Below are 6,495 nucleotides of genomic sequence, written 5' to 3'. Positions count from 1 at the left end.
CATTAATTACTTTGTGACACATACCTGAGAAAGAATGGACATTCTCAACTAATTTAACTATAGAGCGCCATCAATATTCATCAGGTAGCACTTATTCTGCCTCTCATTTTGGGCTGAGAATACATGCTGGGGAGAGATGCACAGATCGCACTGCTGTGCTTTGCCCTCCTTGTTTCTATTCTTCTAAATTTCATGGTTCTGTACCTGTTCTTCTCTTAATCAGCAGTTGCCCTTGTGGTGGGGCAGAGCTGCATGCCCAACACAAGCATGGCTGCCGCTTATCTGAACAGAGTGCGGCAAAGGGAAGATCAAGAATGCATGACATAGTGGAGCCCATTGCATTCCTGCCAGAGTGTTCATGCAGCCTCAACATCAGCACCAACCTGTCCTATCCCATTCTCATCTGCAGTGATGCCATCAGGTAAAAAAGGTAAAAAGTTAAAGGACCCCTGGACGGTTAAGTCTGGTCAAAGGCGACTATGGGGTTGCAACGCTCATCTCTCTTTCAGGCCGAGGGAGCCAGCATTTGTCCACAATCAGCTTTCCAGGTAATGTGGCCAGCATGATTAAACCGCTTCTGGCACAATGGGACACCTTGAAACCAGAGCACACGGAAATGCCATTGACCTTCCAGCCACTGCGATACCTGTCTACTTGCACTGGTGTGCTTTTGAACTGCTAGGTTGGCAGGAGTTGGGACAGAGCAACGGGAGCTCACTCCGTCGCGAGGGTTTGAACCACCAATCTTCTGACTGGTGGCTGGCTCCATGGCTCTGCCCTTCCACAAGGGCTGCTACTGGGCTTAATGTGGAAGAGTCATTAAGTATGGTGACGCTCCTTAATACAGTATTTTGCCAAATCTTGTGGGAAAACATCTCCCATTTGATTACAAAGTTTAGCAAAGTTTAAAGAAAATAGAATATTCTCATAAGTAGCTGAAGTAAGATTCATTGCCAATCCTATACTCATAAATATATTGAAGAAACTCCAATTTGTTAGTTTCAGTAGAATTTATTTCCAGGTATGCTTACTGTTATACAGGTATGCTTACTGTTATACAGGTATACTTACAGGGACGCAGGTGGCGCTGTGGGTTAAACCACATAGCCTAGGACTTGCCAATCAGAAGGTCGGTGGTTCGAATCCCTGTGACGGGGTGAGCTCCCATTGTTCAGTCCAGCTCCTGCCAACCTAGCAGTTCGAAAGCATGTCAAATGCAAGTAGATAAATAGGTACCGCTCCTGCGGGAAGGTAAACAACGTTTCCATGTGCTGCTCTGGTTCGCCAGAAGCGGCTTTGTCATGCTGGCCACATGACCCGGAAGCTGTACGCTGGCTCCCTCGGCCAATAAAGCGAGATGAGCGCCGCAACCCCAAAGTCAGTCACAGCTGGACCTAATGGTCAGGTGTCCCTTTACCTTTATGCTTACTGTTCTCATCAAATGGTTCTGTCCTATTTATGTTTACATGGAAGTAATTGTAAATTGGGTTGCAACCTTAAATGACCTAGAATCTGGATCCTAAAACTACAGAACTGAACTAAAACCCTACAGTATGTTTGTTTCTGTGATCTGGTAGGTTTTGGAAGTTAACAGTTTTTGATCTCCCTCTTTTGTCCTTTCTAAGCTGTCACCCTAATTCTTGGATCACAAATGAACAAAGTCGATAGGAGGTGAGTGTATCACTGGGATTTTCTTAGCAGCAAAGACATAGAATCTGACAGGTACCCCATCAGCTATTAAAAGGGATTGTGTTAGTAGCAGTAACAGGCAAAACAGAACTTCTGGAATACTTTCTTCCTGGTGAAAATTCATACCATGTCCTGTACAGCTAGTCCATTTTGCCAATGGCAAAGTGTCAAAAGGTAACATCTGCCCACCTTAAATCTGAAGAACTGAAAAGAGTATAGCTGTTCTCCATAGCAGCACTTGCTAGCAGAACTACCCTATCCAAATTTCATAAGCAAGGGAACAGTCAGATGATCAAAGTAGATGTGAAGTTGAACACAGGCCTGACAAAAATTGCCCATATAGTTGTTATTAGCTCTGGGAGCAAAGTTTCCATTGATGCCAATGAAAGCTTCCTACTCTGGGTTAATAGCAGCTACTGGTGGTGGTTTTCATCAAGGCCACACTGAGGGAGGAAAAGGTTAAAAACCAATTTCCCCTCATGCACCGAAGTCCTGATTAAAATCCACCCTGCCTGAACATTGCATTCATTCTTTTTCTTTTTTCCCCTTTCTTTCCTTCCTTCCTTCCTTCCTTCCTTCTTTCTTTCTTTCTTTCTTTCTTTCTTTCTTTCTTTCTTTCTTTTAGTAGCAAGCAAGTAACTAACTGCCTTTGGGCCAGGTCTAATATGACCAAGAGGTTAAGGTACTTGTGCCACGGCAGAAATGTTGTGAGCCAGTTTGGGGCAGGGCAGTTCGTGTGTGAAACACTGACCACACATGTATAAGGTCTTTCTTTTATAACCTTTTTGGGGGCAAGGGATGCTACTCAGTTCACAATACAGCTGAGCTTACAAGGGAGCCAAATTGTGTTGAGAACCAGATAATTATGGACTTCAAAGACACCACTAAATGAAATGTGCATGCAGTTTTGTACATGGCTATAACTAGAAGAGGGGGACACAGGTGGCGCTGTGGTCTAAACCACTGAGCCTCTTGGGCTTGCCGATCAGAACGTCGGCGGTTTGAATCCCCACGACGGGGTGAGCTCCCGTTGCTCTGTCCCAGCTCCTGCCAACCTAGCAGTTCAAAAGCAAGCCAAAAAGTGCAAGTAGATAAATAGGTACCACTCTGGTAAGAAGGTAAACGGTGTTTCTGTGCGCTGCTCTGGTTTCAGTGTTCTGTTGCGCCAGAAGCGGCTTGCTCATGCTGGCCACATGACCTGGAAAAACTGGACAACTGCCGGCTCCCTCAGCCTGTAAAGCCAGATGAGCACCGCAACTCCAGAGTCGTCTGCAACTAGACTTAACTGTCAGGGGTCCTTTACCCTTTTTTTAATAACTAGAAGAATGCCGAACCTCATGTACAGAACAACTAAAAGATGCAGATTTGATGCATACATGTGAGCAAAACAACAACGACAACAACAACACAGAGAAGTCTTTCTTTTTCTGAGAACTTCCTGAGGTTTTTTTTGTTTTCACCCTGCTTCCCACCTCCAGAAAAAGAAGCTCACTCCAGAAAAAGAAGCTACAATCTTTTTTTTTTTTTTTTTTTTAGGAGGGTGGTGGCCTCAATTCCACCTCCCTCACATATGTACTTTACCTATTTCTTTTTTTAAGACTTAAAGCCAAACAGTAATGCATTCCTTTTTGAAATGACAAATGTAATGGCCTGTCACTTGTCTGCCAGCAAAGCATATGGGTATATCATGGTGGTGGGGCAACTATCATTGCTTCCCGAGCAACTTTCAAGGGGGCACAAGCCAGTGGTGGATGAGGCCAGAGGAAAAGGTGAATGAATGAAAAATTTGCATTTGTTCAGTACAGTGGTACCTCTGGTTATGTACTTAATTCATTACGGAGGTCCATTCTTAACCTGAAACTGTTCTTAACCTGAAGCACCACTTTAGCTAATGGGGCCTCCTGCTGCTGCTGCACAATTTCTGTCCTCATCCTGAAGCAAAGTTCTTAACCTGAGGTAATATTTCTGGGTTAGCGGAGTCTGTAACCTGAAGCATATGTAACCCGAGGTACCACTGTAGACTGCTTTCTACACTCTCACACCCCTTGCTCCACCCCCCATCCAAGGAAGCAAGAAACATTATGAAAATTCAAGGGTGCATTCCACCCAGCAAAATTACTCAAAGAAGGCCAGCAAGAAGGTCCTGGGGAAAGAGGGTGTGGCTGGACAGTGGGATGGAGCTCCTATTACTAGCTTCCAAGCAGGCAAGTCGCTGTTTGGGACTGCACACCATTGCGGCAATCCCATGCACACATACCAAGGTGTAAGTCCCTGTGAACTCATTGGAGTTATTTGAGTAGGTATGAATGGTGCTGTGCCCTGCTGAAACCAATGTAATAAGTTACTTGCAAATAACTAAAAATACTACACTTCAGATTGAATTTAGTCATGTAGCTAGATCATGAACTGTGAGTCATGCATAAAAACCTATTAATTTGCCATTAGAAACACTTATCTTAAAAAGGCTTAGCTTTCGAATGTTGGTTAGCATTGCAGCATTCAGATTTAGAATCTCCCAAAGAGATTACTGAAATATTCACCTGATTCTTTGTCTCTCTTTTTCTTTTCTTTTTACCAATACAAACAAAACAACTGCAGCTTCAAAATATAGGGCAATTCTAGCATTATAATTTAAGACTTCCATTACCTGGTTCTAGAAACCACAACAGAATCAAAACAAAAGAGAGAGAACAACAAGCCTCAGATGTGCCATTGCTTGCTTTGTTTTTCTCGTCAAATCACTCTATGAGTTGTGATCAGCAATTACTAGCTGATTTCTGTTCAAATGTCAATATAACTAAATGCCTTTTTTAAAAAAAAAGAAAGGAAAAGGAAACCAAGCAGTAATGCCATTAAATGGCTCCACAATCTGGAAGTTACAATGGATGTCACAATGGAGTAAGCCATTCATACACAGAAACACACAATGAAAGTTGGGGCCTCTGCAGACTGCAACAACCTTTAAAAGAAATGGAGGGTTGAGGTATTGTGAAGGAAATGTCCTGATTAACAAGTCATACTATGGCACAGGAAAAGCTTGCTCCACAGCACAACCCAACGCAAACATTCAGACTTAAGTCCCATTGATCTTACTTACTTTCTCATAGGTATTAAATGTAGGGTTACAGTGTAAGTGTGTTCAAATTTGGTTCGATTTCCTCCCAGTTACTAACATGAAAAGGTCAAAAGAAACCCAGAGCAGATAAGAAAGAAAAATGTTGACAAAAACAATGAAAAGGACAGACAAAATAGTTTTAGACTCACTGCTATAATTTGGGAAACCAGATATAATGCTAAAATGTCCAGAACATTTTCATGCTGAAGTAGTGTGGAAAATGGTCTTTATTTCATAGAAGTGTATGTCAAAACAATCAAGAATTTAATGATTATTGACAAGTACTGTGTTCCCTTCATTACTTCATCTTGCAAATTTTGCATTTGCTGTCTGAAGCAAATCTGCTCTTTCACATTGTTCATCTGATCTGACATCTGATTCAGTAATGATATGATGCTATTTCTGGTCTCAGTGCTGAACAGATGCATGCTAAATTTGTTAAATTCCAAGAAGTAATTATTTAATAACTATAAAGCATGAAAACAATTAATTCCTTATCTTTCGTTCTTGTGGGCCTAAAGGCACTTCTAGAAAGAACCTTTGAATATTTTCCATTTCTGTTTCTCAAGATACTGATGACATGGATAGCATCTTTCAAACATTAATTACTTAATGGCTACAGTTAGGGAAAAGAACCCTTTTAAAAAATGTCCATAACTACCACAGCCCCATTCTGCTCATAACACACAGAGCATGGAGGAGACAGCTTGTGAAGCTATGCAGTCTACAATACTGCCATGAAGAGTTGGCTATTCTACAGATGAAAGAGTATAATCTTTTGCACATATAAGTAGTTGAAATCCACCATGCTGAATTCACTGACACCGGTTGCCAGTTCTCTTTGATCCAGCATACTTGTGTCAGATGTTGTCATAGAAGATGTTACCCCAATAACCCAAAGAAGGTTAGTGGCTTTGACTTTGAAAGACACCAGAATCTCTTGTGATCTTCCTCGCTTCATAGCAATGAGAAATATTATTATCGAAAACTGTCCTCCCATTTCTCAATGGGTTTTCCTCGGAAAAGAGGCTTCCATTTCTCTTTTTCATTCTCAGGGAACTTTAGACTTTTCGTCAATGCAGCTGATTTTGAGCTTACCTTAACATTGCAAGGTAGGCAGGAGTGAGGTGTATGTTCTTTTCCAGTAAACATTTCTCCAGCACCCACCCTGGAAACAATGTTTCCTGGCCTTAAAGAGCTTCATCGGAGGGGTTAATTCACAATATCTTTCCCTGTACTTTGACTGAAGGGAAGGCACCTGGGGAGGCTGCAGACTGCAGATCACTGGTGGGATGACTTGTAAAATGAGAGAAAGGTCACTCAGACAACACCCCACAGGTACCACAAAGATAAGGTAAGCATAACAAAAAAACAGCACCCCACCCATGAGAATTTCACCAATGCTTGACTTCACCCTCGATAATTTTGAATTTTTATTTATTTATTTTTTTATGGAGAAAGGTCATAAAAACTGCAAGAGAAATGTTAAGCAGAGAACCAACAAAGTCACACAATTTTTAATCAGTGTGGCATACTGATTAGGGTATTAGACTAGAACTATAGGTGAGGGGGGAGAGACAGGTTCAAATTCCCACTTAGCTAAATTCCTGAGTTAGACCTGAGCTGATACAATTTCATTTTAAACAAAAAATGATAGCAGTGTGTTTAGATTCAGATGATTCTCAAGGCAA

Source organism: Podarcis gaigeae (genome assembly GCF_964106915.1).
Source record: "Podarcis gaigeae genome assembly, chromosome: 3".
NCBI lineage: Eukaryota > Metazoa > Chordata > Lepidosauria > Squamata > Lacertidae > Podarcis > Podarcis gaigeae.
The sequence above is the reverse complement of the archived record's forward strand: the minus strand, read 5'-3'. Positions refer to the sequence as shown.